Consider the following 17,147-nt stretch of genomic DNA (forward strand, 5'->3'; position numbering starts at 1 on the left):
ATCCAGGTTTTTGTGTTGTGAGAACAAAATGTGCTTTTGTGCAGGAAATCAACTATTCGGTTTATTGTATAAGGTGGGTGTGTTGCTGTATTTAGAGTTTAGAAAAAGTGTCTAAAGTACTGATAAACGCTTCTTAGCAGATGTAAAAAACTGTAAAGAATCTTAGTTAGACATTTGAAAACAAGCTAAAATGAAAAGGTACAAACTATTTTTAAATGGTACGGAGTAGAAAGTAAAAATGAAGAAAATAATTATTCCTATAAAGTGTAGATAACCTACATTTCTACTTAAGTAAAATAACAAAGTATTTGTTCTTTATTATTTGACGCCTCTGGAAATAAGTAGTTCTTCTACAATAAGAGAGAGGGATAAAAAGAGTGTGTGGCAGTGTTCAAATAAAAGTAAGGATTATTTTTATATTTGTGTATTTTAATTGTGCACATATGGAACTAAGGCTAATGACATTTATAATAACATTTTTCTAGAGTTTGACAACAATGTTATGTCCCTACCATGCTCCTTTTTTACTGAATGACTGCCACAGACTATTTTTGTCTACACAGTAGTTCTATATAATAAATATCACTCAATTACTTAAAATGTATTTAAAAAAAACAAACGTGATGCATTTCTGTAATGTCACTAGCTTTTATTTTTTTCACAGTGGTTGCACAGTGATTGACTAAAGAAAAAATGGAGTCTAAAGTACTGGTAAACGTTTTCTTAGCAGCTGTAAAAAAAACTGTAGTAGGAAATATGTGTAATGCTTCTGGAGGACATTATTTAATGTTTAATGACCTGTTCCAACATACGTCTGTCAGCATCAGAGCTTCATGTTTCTGCTCCAATTTGTCTGTGTTTAGCAGCTCAGCAAAGGCAAGATTTTCTTTCTGACAGTTCTGTTGTAAGTTTGGGAGTAGATTGTTCCACACTGATCTCCAATTGACTCAATAAAAAGAACAGATATTAAATGTTTTTATTTGTATAAGTAAGTACTTTCTTTTTATTAATACCTAAAAAAAATGTATACATGATTTTATTATGTATTCTAAATATACTGGTTTGCACTACATACACTCCGTTTGTTATAATGTCTATTTTATTATACCACACAATATACAGGATTATGGTAGCTGTAGTATGTATTTAGAATTCCTGATGCAACACTTGTGTTTGGGTTAGAAATAAAAACTGGATCTAATAATGTGTTTTTCTCTGTTGTAGCATGATTAATAATCTGTGTGAATCCTTTTGATTGGAATAAGTTTAGAATGGGTTTGTTCATGTTACTCAGTTGATCTTCATTAAAGTCTCCACATACCACAGCAGGTTTGTAGTCCATGATTTCCAGGAAGTTCAAAAGGGCATCAAGGTTTGGCATGAAGTCTGACAGTCTGTAGTTTGGAGGTCTGTACACAACTGCAATCACAACCTGTTTTGGGGCATCAACCTTTAAAAGCAAAAACTCCAGATCTGTGATATTCTGCACATATTGCACTGGATGGGCCTGAAGGTGATTTTTAACAAAAATGGCAACCCCTCCTCCACTTTTGTTGGATAGATGAGTGTAGTTAGTGTAGGAAACATGTCTGTTACGCTGATACATTCTATAACCATCCAACTGAAGACAGTCAGGAACAGCAGAACCGGTCAGATGAGTCTCAGTCAGACACAGAACATCTGATAGGAGGAGTTCATGATGGCTTTTGATATCTTCAATATGACTCTGTAGACCCTCTGTGTTGTGATGTATTATCTTCAGTGTTGAGCTCAGATTTGGGTCTCTTGCAATGTGCAGAAGTGGCTGGACAGTACGCAGGTCAGCTTTGGGCATGTTCTCCAGTGCAGCGCTGATTTCAGGATCACAGAAAATTTTCTTTTCATCAAAGTCAATAATGTGTAGTCCACTGAGTGAAGTAGTTCTGCTCAGTGCAACATAAGCCATGCCTGGTTCAAATATTTTCTTTAGTGACATGACAGCAGAATGAGTTGTCATTCCCTGAACTTTATGAACAGTGCATGCAAAGGCTAACTTTAAAGGAAACTGTCTTCGAACTGTTCCTTTCTTTTTCAGACTTTCCTCTTCTCTCTCAATGTAAACAAGATTATCAGTTTCTCCAGGTACTTTACTGCGGTGTTTCCTTCCTGCATCAGCATTATCCAGCTCAACACCGATCATCTGAACCACAGGAACACTGTTACGGGTCTGTGTGATTATTTTAGCCACTTTACCAAAAGATCCATTCACCAGCCCAGATTCTACATCAATATTTCTGGTAAGCATCACTCGTGCACCAACTGCCATCTGTAGTGTGTCCATTAGATCACCTTTCTCTCCTTTAAAAGGGGCACCCTGTTTCTGCATCTGTCCTGATCGAGGGTCTTTCTTATAATCCTCTGCATCTATATTAGTGATATCTGAAAATCGTGAGGTTATGGCTGCTGAGTTAAAATCATCCACTTCTTTATTAGTAGGAAATATGTGTAATGCTTCTGGGGGACAGTTTTCAATAGGTTTAATGACCTGTTCCAGCATACGTCTGTCAGCATCAGTCAGAGCTTCATGTTTCTGTTTCACTCTCAGTCTGTTCAGCAGCTCAGCAAAGGCAAGATCATCTTTCTGACGCATGATTTCAGTCAGTGTGATCATCTTAAAGTGATCTCTCCAGAAGTCCAGCACATGATCCTCATACACACACAGTGGCCTAGCTCGTCCTAGTGGTGGTAACTGCTGAAAATCACCGACAGCCATAATAGAAATGTTACCAAAGGGTTTATCATTTCCCTTAATCTGCTGCAATCTCCAATTTACATAGGCGAACAGTGGTTTAGACACCATGGATATTTCATCAATGATCATGATCTGTAAATTAGAAAAGTTTGCTCTGATCTCATCCAGACTGTTTCCGAGTCCCTGATATGGAGGTTTCAGGCTTCTCGGGAGTTTCAGGAGTGCGTGGAGTGTTTTTCCATTAATGTTATGACTTGCACAGCCGGTAAATGCACTTAGAAGCACTGTGGGTTTTGACATATCAGCTTCCTCTCTTACACATGGCAGTTTCTGTAAGATTTTGGTGGCCTCTGCATACACAGATTTAATAAGGTGACTTTTTCCTGTTCCTGCTGTTCCAGCTACATAATAAAAAAATGGTTCTGGATTATCATTCTGCACTTTCCTTTTACACCAGTCCCTTATCTTATAGAACACAGCAGCTTGTGTCTCATTCAGGCTCTGATACATTTTTCTGATTACTGCAGGATTCACCTGTGGAGCTTCTATTACAGGCATGGCTGTTCTGTTATCAGATGTGGATGGAGCGAAATCTGGAACATCATCTGCTTCAGTTATGTCAGTGGGATCTGTGGGTTCTTGCTCAATCATGCACTCTAATCTGATCAGTTCATTTGTTGGAGCCAAGTTAGTCCAGGCATCTTCAATAGGACCATTCTGTTCAAAATTCTCAATGGCCTTATCAATAGCTTCACTGTGCTTTTCATACTTTTTTCTGTTGTCATTTACAGTGGTGTGAACCCGCTGCAGTGTGTCTATTCCTGGCAGTTGTACTGAGGCAAAGGCATAGAAGGCTTCATACGTGTTGAACTGAGCAGTTCTAAGCTGTGAGCTGCTGCGGTGGGGCAGGTACAATTTTAGCAATGTTCCATAAAATTTTTCTGGATGTTTCTGTTGTGAAAAACGTGCAAATCGAATGATGGCAGGTTTTCCTCTGGTTCGCTTTTTGATGTGTCCCATGTCATTCTGCAGTGGAAGCACATTTTTACCCTTTCTCTGATCTCCGTAAACAACCCGATATTCACTAGCAAATTCAGCCATGCACATGTTCTCAAACTCAGGTGTTTCAGGTCTGGCCATGTACTTTTCTGCTAACCCAGTCATCCACACATTCTCATCATCAGGGGCTTTGTCCTGTAAGCAGCTCATAGGCAGACTCATCTTTACTGCATTATCATCAGTGGGTATGAAAATCACAGCACGGGATGATGATTTCAGTTTTAGACTGCAAGTTCGAGCTACAGCTTCCTGTGCACTGACCTCTCTGTTTTTGGAATAGGCATGCATCACCTGTTTCATGCTTTCTCTCTCAGATGTGGTGGGACACATTTCTTTTATCACTCCTTTTAAGTATTCACTCATTTCATGTTCACCTTTTGAGATATATGACAGAATGTACATTATACAGGTGTACGGGTTCAGGATGTATTGTATATCCATGTTGGCATCCCAGGCTCTGAGCAGCAGTGGATTGTATCCGTTTACCCAGCAATCATTTGGTTCACGCTGCATTATAACTACACTTGCTGAACTGAGACTGTTTACATTGTCTTTATACTCTTCATATGTCATGTTTACAGTTTCTAGTAGCTGTGTGATGCTTTCAAAGTTCTGAGTCTTATCATTTAGCAGATCCCACACTGGCTGAAGCTTTGACTTAGCTTGTGTCACAGGTTCATCTTTTTCTGCACCTTCATCATCTGAGTCAGTGTCAGGGGGTGGTCTGGGTCGTGTGATGAGTGTGTTTTTCATCGGGGGTTTAGGAAATCCAAACCTGCAGTGTTTATTATTCTTTTTGCATGATTTAGAGTGATTTCTGCTGTGTGTTTGAACTTCTGAGACAATTCTGTTCAGTTCAGGGTCTGTGTTTGGGTCTGGCAGTTTGCATGAGACGTGTCTGTCAATGAAATCACAAACATCCTGATCTTGGTCATTCTCAAACTCTGGAGCACCTTTTATCCAGAATAAGCAGTGAATGTGTGGAGAGCCTCTCTGTTGGAACTCAACGCGAAAAAAGAAGTCAACGATCTGACCAATGGGCTGAGCAGGAGACTGAATAAGGTTCATAAGAGCTTCTACACGTTTCTCAAACATGCGCATGGCTGTGACAGGATTACTGCGCAGTATCTCACATTTCTCTGACCAGTCCAGGGCTGAAAAGTCCACAGATTCACCTTGCTGTGCTTTAATCGCTGTGATCACCTCAGGCCATCTCATCTCTGCAGCACTAAATGTACAGAAGAATGTGGGAGTTCCTAATTGACGAAGCATGGCAAAAAGGTCTCTGAGTGTTTTCTGCCAATAGGCAGGCGTGCCTCTGAGAGGTTGCATAAAACGGCTGCCCTCATTATTGTGTATGAGTTTCTCTAATTCACGTTTGTCCTGTAAGAGTGCACTGTTGATTTTTCGGCCTTCACGTGTCACTGATTTTGCTTTTCTCAGCTGAATTGACATGCTGGAAGTTGCTTGGTTCATTTCAGTCACAAACTGAGCAAAGAAAATGTAGTTTGTGTCTCTTGCAAAGCGATTATCAGCAGAAAAGAGCCTGGCATTGAAATATCTGCTGGGTGAGAGAGCTGTGTGTCTGTCTGGTTCATCAAATGTGTTTTCACCAGTTGGAAACTGAACAGGAAAAGACATTGCTTCCAGTTTAGGAACTTTAAATATGCTTACTGGATTGTTTCTCTCAGCTGGGGCGATGCAAAATATTCCATCATTGAACGACAACAGATGCTGACCGAGATCTGGAGGTTGTAGACACGTGTCTAATGCGAGACCTGCGCTCTGTTCTGTGCTTTCAGCCTCATTATCTACATCATGTTCACTCTCATGGTTGTGCTCCACTGTTTCATCATTGTCAGAGTTCATGTTCAAGTCTATTTCATCTGGAATATCATCAACATTCATTTGGTCTGGAAAATCATCAAATAATTCATCCTGCTCCACATTGTTTATTACAATGTCTCTGTATTCAGAGTGGATTTCCTTCAGTTTAAGTAAGGCAGACAGGACCTTCTGCATGGATATGGTCTGGAACTGATAATGGCCTGAGTAACACAGTCGTCTTTTCAACTTCACCGTGAGTAGCTGTGATTCACCGCTGGGTCTGGGTAAGACATTTACTGTTGTTTCAACATCTGAAGGAACCGACACAACAGCACCTTTAATGGCTCTCTGCTGACCTTTGGGAAGACTGATGACCTTGGCGAAACACACATATTTAGATATGACATGTCTCTCCAATATATTTAAATCACACAGTTCAGGTGGAATGGGTGCGAGTTGGAGTTTGTTTGCAGAAGCGATGGAAGGCATTCTCCCTTTACTCAAATTATCATTACAGCTGTGGCAGATCCACTCATTTTTCATTTCTTCAGGTGCACAGTTATCAGGACACTCAGAGGAACAAGTGTGAACATATTTTCCAGTCAAGCAATTTGAAGTTATTGCTGGATTTTTTTGATAGTTTGTGTGATCACACAGACGGACCTGATCAGAAAACAATGCTCTGTGACAGACTGTGCAAATGTAACTCGGACCAGCTTTTATAATTTCCTTAAAATGGACTAGAGCTTTCTGCACTTCTGGATTCAGGGATACATTGTTTTGTGGTTGTTGTGGCGTGTTTCTCTGCAGCTGGAAACAGTTTTGTCTGTACTTTCTTTGTATTTGTTGAGCACAATGTATTTTGTGTAGGACGTTACATCTAGCTGGTCTATTTTTTAAACGCAGTAAGCACTGCTCTCTGTGATTCATTCTGAAATGCAGATCAGACTGGTGTAGGCTTTTAAATTTTTGTTTCTTCTGCTTACAAAAATTAAGATCATTTCTGTACCGATTTGTGAAATATTCCCTCTGTCTTTGCCTGAAAGCCTCATCTTTTTTGTAGCTGTTGGTCATGTGCCATATCTTTTTCTCTCTGTAATCTGGAGTATGCTGGTACCTGTTTGTCATGTACCATTTCATTTTCTCTCTGTAATCTGGGTTATTCCTGTAGTTCTTAGTAACATATTGTCTCTGTTTTTCTCTGAAATCTGGGTTCTTTTTGTATTTGTTTGTAACATATTGTCTCTGTTTTTCTCTGTAATCTGTGTTATTTCTGTAGCTGTTAGTAGCATACAATTTTTGCTTTGCTCTAAAGGTTGTGTTAACTTTATAATTAACTCTTATTGATTTTTGCTTTGCAAGTCTGTAATTTAGATTTTCAGTGTAACACACTCGACTGCTTTGTTTTTTCTTTTCTCTGAATTCAGTATCATTTGCATATTTGTTTTTTGAGTTTAATCTCTCCTTATTTTTCTTTTTGCGTTTCTGCTGTAAATACAATCTCTGTTTTTGTGTTTTGTTTAATTTAGTCACAGTGTCGGAGTGTAGATTGGAACATGGGTTTGCTGTCATTTGCTCCTCTCTCTCGAGATTATCAGTAGTGTCTGCAGCAGTAGCTGTGTTTCTGTTTATAAAAGACACGGGGAGGAGCTCATACTGATGATTATCCTTAAGGTCAAGACACACCTGGTACAGTATTAGTAATCTTTCAGTCAGGTCCTCTAAGTTTGCAAACGTGAGCATCACCGCTGTACCTGCGTTCTCATCAGCTTTTAATCCATCTGGAGTTCTACAATGAGGATCAAAGAACCCGAATCTACCTGAGCGATCTCTGAACACAGCAACACACGTTCCTCCAGTGATCAGCAGAGCATCAGTTACGTCACCTCTCAGGCAGTTTAGTGCGCTTTCCAAATTCACATACTCTTCCATCCCCTGTGGAGCCTCATCTCTCAGAAACCCGAATCTCTGTGGGTGTTTAATAACACTGTAACACTTTGTGTCTGTCTCTACTGTACAGGGAAGCTCATCAGATGTCAGCAGGTTACTCCGAAACCTCCCTTCATTCAGTAGTGTTTGTTTTACCTGAGTATAAACAGCATCACCCTGTGTTAATATCTGGTCTAGGTTTAAGCTGGTCAGGTCGTTATTTTCACTGTGTACTGCTAGAAATGCAAGTGAATTACAGGTACACTGAACTCCTCTAGAGAAAAACTCGTATCTCTCATCGCCCTGACAGTGGGATGCCAAAACTGTGGTCACGTGTGTACAAACCGTGTTTTCAGTCCATGTTTGTAAGTCAGCACTTACCAATTGCATCTTAGCTGCCTCACGGTGTTTAGCTGCCATGGATTTCTTACTTTTTCTGGGCATTTTTTAATCTGGTTCTTTGGATAAAGTAAAACCTTGAATATTATATATAAAAACAGTGACCAACCAAAGCGTTCAAAGAACTCTGTGCTAATGTATTTCTCAAGAAGTAAAACTGCCAAAGACTAGTATTAAGTCACCTTTTATAGACACAAAACTACTGCTCTATCAGATAATCTGAAATTATCAAATGAATATGATTTAAAGGATAAAATGAAAAGATTTGTTGTGGGCAATACCTTTAATTAATGTTCTTGTAAATTAAATTCAGCTCTCAAATAAATTATTTCATGGCAAATGCAACCACTAAGCACACACAAGATGTAATTGTTTTTTTATTCAGCAGCAATCTGCTGTATATATGTATTTCTTTTCGTGTGTATAACTTCGCTTGAAATAAATATACAACAGCTAATGTGCAATTCAAATATTAGATAGCTTAAATCTTAAATGTATATGTATGGTTTACTTCTACAAATTGATTAACAGATTATATGATTTTTTTAGACTTACCAGTTATCAAAAGACCTCTATGATGGGAAAATCAAAATGTGATAATACCTTTTTATTAACCTTTAAAAGAACTCTTCAGGATAACGCTATATGAAATTAATTTCTAAAACTGTACACAAAAGATAATTATCTTGTAACTGAAAAGATGACACCATACAATGAAATTATCATTTCATAGTCAGTACACAAATGTTGTGATGGTACCTCTTCATAAAAAATAACCTTTAACAATACAAAGATTTGATAACACCTTATCAGGAAATGTATTTGTAATAGTCTCCTTATGCAATTACGTAATTTACCTTTAGAACAAACTTTACTGTCAGTAACCCGTAGGCAATACCTTTAATTAATGTACTTATACAGTAGTACAAAATTAAATTGAGCTCTCAAATAAATTATTTAGTGGAAAATGCAACCACTAAGCACACACAATATTTTTTTTTTTCAGCAGCAATTTAATGTATTTTTCGTGTGTATAACTTAGCTTGAAACAAATATACAATAATTAATGTGTAATTCAAACAGTAGGTAGCTTAAATCTTAAGTTTATATGTATGATTTACTTCTACAAATTGATTATCAGACTAACCAGTTATCAAAAGACCTCTTTATGATGGGAAACACAAAATTGATACCTTTTTATTAACCCTTAACAGAACTCTTAAGGATAATGCTTCATAAAATTAATTTCCAAGTCCTTACACAAAAGATAATTATCTTGTGACTGAAAAGATGACACCAAACAATGAAATGAACAATAGTCAGTACACAAATGTTATGATGGTACTTCTTTGTAAAATTAACCTTTAACAATACAAATATTTGATAATACCTTTTTAGGAAACAAATGTGTAATAGTCTCCTTATGCAATTATGTAAAAAAAAACTGATCAAATGATTATTTCAATTGTTGTCAATAAAGACAAAGTATTATAACTGCAAAAGTGGACTCACTTAATATATGAACGAAATGTAGAACTGTCTATACAGTTGTTTATTCAAGTACTGTATTTGTAATGTATAGCTATAAAATGTTAAGCTATGCTAAAGTGATTTGTGGTATAATTGTGTGTGTGCTGCAGGTCCAGTTTCTTCAGAGCTTTCTAGGTGGTGAGCCAGGCGTTTACTGGGCTTTTGTGGTCTTTTTCCCGTTGTTTAGGGACCTGCAGATTGTTTGTCTTTGTTGTCTTCTGGGTTGGATGACTTCTGGGTTGGATGACTTCTGGGTTGGATGACTTCTGGGTTGGATGACTTCTGGGTTGGATGACTTCTGGGTTGGATGACTTCTGGGTTGGATGACTTCTGGGTTGGATGACTTCTGGGTTGGATGACTTCTGGGTTGGATGACTTCTGGGTTGGATGACTTCTGGGTTGGATGACGTCTGGGTTGGATGACGTCTGGGTTGGATGACGTCTGGGTTGGATGACGTCTGGGTTGGATGACGTCTGGGTTGGATGACGTCTGGGTTGGATGACGTCTGGGTTGGATGACGTCTGGGTTGGATGACGTCTGGGTTGGATGAGTTATTATATGGATGAGTTATTATATGGATGAGTTATTATATGGATGAGTTATTATATGGATGAGTTATGAATTCAATTAGTTCAATGAGTTATGAGTTCAATGAGTTATGAGTTCAATGAGTTATGAGTTCAATGAGTTATGAGTTCAATGAGTTATGAGTTCAATGAGTTCAATGAGTTCAATGAGTTCAATGAGTTCAATGAGTTATCGTTTCGGGGGTTTGGGGAAAGCTGGGATGCTTGCAGATGCAAGCAGAAAGAAAGAGAGAAAATGGAAACAAGAATTTAGATGGGGTAAGGGCAAAGACCAGAAAAGAAAGACAGAAAAAAGAGAAAACAATCCTGTTAGTTGCAAACAGTAACAATTGTACAATTTGCAATACACACATTTTCAAAAACACAATTAAACAAACAATAATCATTAGAAAAGGTTAGTTTTCCCCATCTAAACATTTCTTAGCATTACCAGATGAAAAGATACTTAAATCTTCTTATTTTATTTTTTATTTAAAGGCATTCCTGGTAACCTGGTATGTAATGCTCCATAAGTTATAAAACGGCACAGCACAAGAGTATATAGTTATTTCAAACTAAGCATTGATATACAGAATATACAGCATTTCTATTTTAAATACACATTAATCAAATTATGACATCCTCATTATATCTACACCCATTATTATTTTTTATTCAGTTCTATTGGATATAGAACTATATGATAGTTTGTACTTGAATAATTACAAAATGTAGTTCTGTATCTGTTTCTTTGCATACTTTATTATTACCCGCATTTCTCCTTTCAAGTATGCAGAATACAGGATTACAGTCTGTAATTATAAAACTAAATGGTGTCCTATATGATTGGTAAAGCTTAAAAATGAACAGTAAGGGTAGAATCAAGGTAGGTATTGTGACTTGACTGTGTAGAAACACTTACAGAACTACATTGTAGCCAACTTTCAGGTTTCTCTGAACAGCAACTTTAGGCAAAATCAATGTCAGTTCAAAACTCACCTGGCAAGAAACAATGCCCAATTAAGTCAAGGTCAACCTGTTAAAAACATAAAGATATATATATATATATATATTTTTAATTGCACCAGAATGTTAATCAGCCAGGACATAGTTAACTTCACATACAAAAGTGGTTACATTATACTACATAAACTATACTAGATTTTGGGTTAGTTACTTATTAATTGTATAAAGTAATACTCACAGCACTGTATGTGAAAGCCTTTTTGAGCCTGTAAGATGAGAAAAAAAATAGAAATAACGATTAATCATAAACGAAAGATTTAACCACAAATGTGTCATGACATAATGCAGATGAATCAGTATTTTGGAAAAGCCAATCCCGGTGCAGAACTCTATTTGGGTGTTTTCAATCAAAACACATTTTCAAGGTATTCTACAGTTTAAACGCATATTTTTTTTCTCTAAGCCTTGTTTAGAACAGAAGAAATGTTTTTGACTTTGAATGTTCTTTTTTGTTTTAAGTTTAGTCAATTCAACCATACATCACTTCCATGTGTGACAGGGTTTCATCCTGGTGACAGGGTTAACCTAAAATTATTGTTTTTGCTGACTGATTATATATTTGTTGTGCAAAGTTTGACATGAAAAATACTTTTTACAAATCACATTAAAAACATTGTGGAGCTATAGCTCAGTTACAGCCAAAATAGTCTGTCAATCCTGTCAGCACATTAGTTTTACACTTTGTACACATATGAACTGCAGAACAGACATGGGGTGGGACAGTATATAGATATCATAAAATATTTTTTTGGACATATCATATCATATGGTATCTATGTGGCTTCAAATATGGATATATTTATTGAAATAAAGGTGCTCTAAAATACCTAAGATTTCTTCCAATTAGACTTACTAAAGTTATTGCTCCATTACTCCACGTGGTATAATCAAATGAATAGGGTAAACCTGCAGTGAAGAATATTGGTTGTTAAAGTCTGTGAAACGGACACCAATAAATCTATAATTACTGGTATTTGATTCATTAGAAGTATTGTATTCTCTTCAGTAACACATATGCTGTGAAGTAGGGTAGAGAATTGTTGAGAATCAAGGGTTAGTTCCAACTAGCAGTTAAACAAGGAACTGGAGCTTTCTGCAGGGTTCATACACCTTTTACAAGGTAAAATTAAGCACTTTTCAAGCACTTTCAGGGCCCATTTTCAAGTTTTTCCAGCACATTTCAGCTGTGGTAAATTAGTAATAACGGTGATATCTCAAAACTGTGATTCAGCGATAATCAATATATCGCAAAACTATTCTCCACACTCCACAGCGACTATGCTACAGAGAAAAAAAATACTTCTAAATAAGTAAATAGCAGGAATTATGGATTTATTGGTGTCAGTTTCACACAATTTAAATACCAATGTTCTTCACCACATGTTTACCCTATTCATTTGACTGAGCAGTTACTGTAGTATGTCAAATTTGGGGGTGAGTTGAGAGCATTTATACATACATATACTCAAAATTATTGATTTGCTTTGTCACACTTCAAGAGATGATATTTTTTATGTGAACACAATCAGAATTGTGGTTGGTAATAGCAGATGGAGAAGAAATTAAAGCAAAATAAGTTTTACAATTCTAAATGCATCATCTATCTGTAAACTTTGTTTACTATCCACCTTGATTGGGTTACCAGTAAAACTATGACACAAAAGCTCACTAGGCAAATAACTTTCAATCAATGTTTTACTCAAAATGTAAAAAAAAAAAAAAGGTAAAGCTTTAATAGTGCTGTACAAATCAGAACAACTTGAATTTACAAGGTAAAATAGTGCAAACATATATAGGGCAACACCAAATACCAAGTGAGATCACTTGACAAATACCCTCACTTTCAATACATTCTTAATTTGAAAACATTAAAAAATAAAACATTTACGATTGAGGTAGGCAGTGAATCAGCTTACTGATCCTTTGACAGTAATGTGCAAATCAATAGTTTTCCTGCCAATACTCGTTAAAAACACAACCCCCCAGCATATCTGTGTTGTTTTCGCTGACTGTGAGGTGACGAGGAAAACACGAAAACTGACTCGCAGATAGCCACTCTATGGTGTCACATCGATGTCAAAAGTCGAGGGGCGCAAAAACACCAGCGTGTTTTAACGATTTCCGTTTAACATTTATCATTTCCTTCTCACAAGCGCAAATGTTAAACTCGCGAGCACAAAAAAAACTCGCCAGCACTGCTAACCTGGCTTTTGGCTTTTAGCATAGCCATCTAGCCAGCATACCTATCTCCAGCCAGAGATCGGCTCGTTCCACTGCGCTGACACCGAGAAAAAACCAAGGAGATTGGCTCATACCGCAGCGCTGACGCCGGGAAAACAGCCCCGGAGATCGGCTCGTTTTTACGGCGCCAGTGTTCTGTCGATTAGTGCTACCCTGTCAAACTGTGCTACTCTAGTATATATTTAAACTTAAAAATTACAAAAAGCACCACATTTTAAAAGACTGAATCAATATATAAGGATACAGTTTAAGAGAATAGGCATGATTTATATCTTGTATTTTAGTATTTTTAATTGCTCGATTATTATTATTATTATTAACTGCCATTTACACTCCATTTTACAAAAACATTACATAATGCCAGAGGAGGGGTTATGGTTGGTGAATATGAACTCAAAATTTTGTAGAACTACCAAAAAACAGTAAAATATTAAATAAAATTGGGTCTGCACAGAAGTGGAAGCGCTGGTTCCTCGTGAGGCAACTCTTGGATTGCGAGAAAGAACCGGAATTTGTCGCAAATACATGGAGGCGCGAGCTAAGCCTTTTTTATTTTACGCTCTGCAAATTTTTCTTTAAGCAAACTTATTTAGTCAGATAATGATTTATTGTAAAGTAAAGCAGTTTTAAGCATTTTCAAGCACTTTCTCCAAAATTCCAGCACTTTCCAGGACTGGAAAAAAAAAATTAAAATTCAAGCTTTTTCCAAGATTTCAAGCACCCGTACGAACCCTGTTTCTGAGAGTCAGCATCCTCAACAGTGAGCCACACAGAGCTGCTATAAATCTAAACTTCCCAATATGACCTGATCGTAAGATCGGCTGAATAGATAAATATTGGTTGATTACAAATTTTACTTGAAAATCAGACAATACAGAAACACAGGTGATAGATCTTTCCATTTCTAATTATTTAAAAGCATTGATATTTATCAACTGTTTATTCATACTTACGAGTGTTGTAAAATCACAGATTTCTGGTTCCTGTAAAATAAGAAAAAATAATTAGACAAGTAACACTTTTTGCGGTCACAATATAATAATATAATATAATATTTAAATTCAATTCAATTTTATTTATATAGCGCTTTTTACAAAGGTTGTCATAAAGTAGCTTTACAGGAAAAACAGGTCCACGCCTCTTCTGAGCAGCACAACAGAGATGCCAATTTTATGGTGACACTAATGAATGGTGACAATAATGAATCCTATATTAGATGAAGACTTGTGTGTCTATTTTCAGGAATCAAGATTGAAACAGGTCATAAATCTATGGCAGATAGTAAATTATTTATGAACTCTTATTAACACAAGATCTATTTAAAACTTGTAGTACAATCCACAATTTACATTTAACATCTATCAGGTTTTTTTCTGATGTTAACACTATGTTAGTTAACAGGCAAAATCCTAATTATTTTAGAACCCAGACTTTCTGACTAACAGCAGTACGTTTTACACAACTGAATTGTTTTATAATGTTGTGCATACTTTTAAATACTATTAAAACTGATGTGGAATGATGTTTTCAAATCTAGAGCTGTCCTTATTTATAATTTTATAAAATAAGCTGGAGTCTGTTTTAATACATTATTATTTTATTATACATCTTTATTAAGAAAGGTTAAAACTAAAAAAAACATGCTTGCTTTATAAAAATACTTTTTAATTGTCGTGTTGAATTGAAATTGAATGGCATTTATAACAGACTAATGTTTAACCCCCTAAATTTGATATAATTCTCAATTAACCATTAATGTTTAAAGCTAAATAATACAACGCCCCTTGAGACAGACTTTACAATATTTCAGTCAAATTCATTTATTAAAAATATTTAGAACGGGGAGGTTGTTACTAATAGTATCTGAGGTAGATTTTGTATAACAATGATAATGAGATAACCCAGTAAGGAATGTAAACTGTGAAAATAATATTCAAATGCTTGTAATTGTACATTCATAATTACGGAGGAAAAACGGCTGCATTCGTGTTCAGTCAGTCTTTTAAGCACTCTAAACCGGTTTAAACCAGATTAAACCAGCCCAGAGCGGACAGCACTGGATAGTTAACCACCATATAAAATACTGCTTTTTTTACGTATTAAGAACAGACCAATGATTAGCTAGCTAGCTTACTAAGCTTTTGTGTCTATTGTTTCTCAGAAACTATGCTGTCTGTTTTCTATATGAGCGTTTTAGCAGGAATTCCCTGTATTGGTCAGAGGAAGCTAACGTTAGCAGGCCTGCTACCTCCGAGGTCCCTGTTAGCTTCCGTGCTAACCTAGCTTTATACAAACACGGAAATAACAGTATTTTAACATTATTAATACATTACTTAGTATGATTCATATTTAATAGTTGAATTTCTAGCCAAATATATGAAGTGGACATTAAAAGTGGCGTTTTTTGTCGTATTTTCACCTTTAAACTCATTCCAGTGACTGTTACTCCCACTTACCTCAGTCGAAGGAATGTCGTTCCTCTGCGCGCGCGCTGCTGGGGCACGTCCTTGGGTCAGTTCAAATCACTACGTGGTCCCTCCTCACTACGCCCTGTGTTTTCTTAAAATAGGTAAAATACCTTTCACACAATTTTCTTTTTATTTCAGATGAAAGGCAATGAGGAACAAAGTAATAGGGTTTAAGACTTCCAGTTAAACAGTTCAGTGCTTCAGTGGGTGTAAAATTAAAAGTTCAGTAACTAATCAAGTGCACTTCAGAAGGAATGAGTGGACTATCTCCTTTATTATGTTTTTAAGGTTTGACTGTACGCTTACTACTTTACTGCCACCAACAGGTGACATTATGTAGTCATCACATCATAGAACTAAAAGCATAATACATTTGAATTTACCACCTTAACATCTTTACCGAGTTGTTATTTCAGCTTTACAATTAATAAAATATAACTACTTATATGAATTGTGTGTAACACAAAATTAAACAATATTTGGTGTTTTTTTTTTTAAAGTTTATCATCCAAAATCTTGACACTTCCCTTATTTATCCAAAGGCAACACCTTAGCAACCAGCTGGAAAACGTTAGCAACTGCCTAGCAACCACTTTAGAAATTATAGCAACTGCCTAGCAACCAGTTAGCAACACCTTAGCAACCACCTGGAAAACATTAGAAACAGCCTAGCAACAGCTTAGCAACCACTTTAGAAACGATAGCAACTGCCTAGCAACCACTTAGCAACACCTTAGCAACCACTAGGAAAACGTTAGCAACTGCCTAGCAACCACTTAGCAACCACTTTAGAAATGATAGCAACTGCCTAGCAACCAGTTAGCAACACCTTAGCAACCACCTGGAAAACGTTAGCAACTGCCTAGCAACCACTTAGCAACACCTTAGCAACCACTTGGAAAACGTTAGCAACTGCCTAGCAACCACTTAGCAACCACTTTAGAAATTATAGAAACTGCCTAGCAACCAGTTAGCAACACCTTAGCAACCACCAGGAAAACGTTAGAAACAGCCTAGCAACAGCTTAGCAACCACTTTAGAAACGATAGCAACTGCCTAGCAACCACTTAGCAACACCTTAGCAACCACTAGGAAAACGTTAGCAACTGCCTAGCAACCACTTAGCAACCACTTTAGAAATTATAGCAACTGCCTAGCAACCAGTTAGCAACACCTTAGCAACCACCTGGAAAACGTTAGCAACTGCCTAGCAACCACTTAGCAACCACCTGGAAAACGTTAGCAACCACTTAGCAACCACTTAGCAACCACTTTAGAAATTATAGCAACTGCCTAGCAACCAGTTAGCAACACCTTAGCAACCACCAGGAAAACGTTAGAAACAGCCTAGCAACAGCTTAGCAACCACA

The 17,147-nt window shown here is 36.8% G+C and overlaps 2 long non-coding RNA genes across 5 annotated transcripts; one reads left to right on the forward strand and one right to left on the reverse strand.

Annotated features, from left to right (window-relative positions):
* Positions 1-8,488: 8,488 nt before the first annotated feature.
* LOC125788925 (uncharacterized) lies at positions 8,489-10,327 on the forward strand. Of its 2 annotated transcripts, none has more exons than XR_007429886.1 (2): positions 8,489-9,931; positions 10,028-10,327. It is a non-coding gene; the product is annotated as an uncharacterized LOC125788925 (long non-coding RNA). The 2 variants fall into 2 exon arrangements; XR_007429887.1 differs by having other exon boundaries at positions 10,044-10,327.
* LOC125788924 (uncharacterized) lies at positions 10,197-16,822 on the reverse strand. 3 transcript variants are annotated; one of them, XR_007429884.1, is made up of 6 exons: positions 16,758-16,822; positions 15,766-16,412; positions 14,263-14,292; positions 11,247-11,274; positions 11,042-11,078; positions 10,197-10,266 (listed from the first exon to the last, which is right to left on the reverse strand). It is a non-coding gene; the product is annotated as an uncharacterized LOC125788924 (long non-coding RNA). The 3 variants fall into 3 exon arrangements; XR_007429883.1 differs by lacking the exon at positions 16,758-16,822 and having other exon boundaries at positions 15,766-16,481; XR_007429885.1 differs by lacking the exons at positions 15,766-16,412; positions 16,758-16,822 and adding an exon at positions 15,729-15,757.
* Positions 16,823-17,147: the final 325 nt, after the last annotated feature.

The sequence above is a fragment of the Astyanax mexicanus genome, unplaced genomic scaffold, assembly GCF_023375975.1.
Source record: "Astyanax mexicanus isolate ESR-SI-001 unplaced genomic scaffold, AstMex3_surface scaffold_31, whole genome shotgun sequence".
In the NCBI taxonomy this organism is placed as follows: Eukaryota; Metazoa; Chordata; class Actinopteri; order Characiformes; family Acestrorhamphidae; genus Astyanax; species Astyanax mexicanus.